This window comes from Tupaia chinensis, unplaced genomic scaffold (genome assembly GCF_000334495.1).
Source record: "Tupaia chinensis unplaced genomic scaffold, TupChi_1.0 Scaffold143996_1, whole genome shotgun sequence".
Taxonomy (NCBI): domain Eukaryota; kingdom Metazoa; phylum Chordata; class Mammalia; order Scandentia; family Tupaiidae; genus Tupaia; species Tupaia belangeri.
In genome coordinates, this window is record NW_006203847.1 from 4,144,062 (window position 1) to 4,145,184 (window position 1,123).

Consider the following 1,123-nt stretch of genomic DNA (forward strand, 5'->3'; position numbering starts at 1 on the left):
TATAGCAAAAAATCCTCGCCAAAAAAAAAATGAATGAATAAAAATAATAATGTGATTGAATGTATGCAAGAAAATGAAATGAAAAAATTATCAATAAATAAAATGAAAACAAAATAATTATTAATTAAAAAAACCATAGGGGCCAGCCAGTGGTGTACTGGTTAAGGCAGCTAGATCCCACAGGGATAACTGCATGGTTCAAGTCCCAAAACCAGTAGCTTGAAAATCACACCAGGCATGTAGGTGTACATGACCAAAATCCTGAGAGGAGAATAGAGAAAGGATTGTGGGGCAGCACACTTTTGAAAATTTTTTCTATTATAAGGAATTATTTTTTATTTAACTTTGTTTATTTACTTATTTTAATTTGACCAGAGAGGAACACAGTGAGAGAGAGACAGAGAGACAGAGAGAGAGAGAGAGAGAGAAAGTGAGCCACCAGGTGCGGGACTTGAACTGTGGTCAACCATGTCAGAGTCCAGAACCCTTAACCAACACACCACTGGCTGGCCATTTTCTATTTTTTAAAAAGTTATTTATTTAATTTTATCATTATTATTTTTTAAAATTTGCTTCAGGGCACGTGCACTCAGCAGAGAGAGACAGAGAAAGTGAGAAAGCAAGACACCAGAGCCAGGTCTCAAACCACAACTGGCCCTGTGGGAGTCCAGCACCTTAACAACCATGCCACCTGCTGGCTCCAACGGGCAGCTCACATTCTCTGTCTCCCACAACAGGGGCCCTATAGCAAAACGAAAAAGAAAAGAAAAGAAAATAACCAAAACTAAAATACAACCTCCAAAATATATTTAATATATTTTATGTTATTGGACTGGACATAAGGTACACATCAGGTCCTGTCATTTTTTTTTTTAAAGACATCATGGGATCAGCAGGTGGTGTAATAGTTACATTGGTACACTTTCACATAGTCGACCATGGTTCGAATCTTGGCCCCAGTGGCTTAAAACTCACACTGGATGCGTGAGCATGTGTGCCCAAAATCCCGAGGAGACAATGGAGACTCAGGGATTGTGGTATGGCTATTCTCCTGGGGGGTGATTTCTCGCTTTGTCTCTTGAGCCAGTGCATGTGCCCTATAGCAAAAAATCTCTCTAAAAAA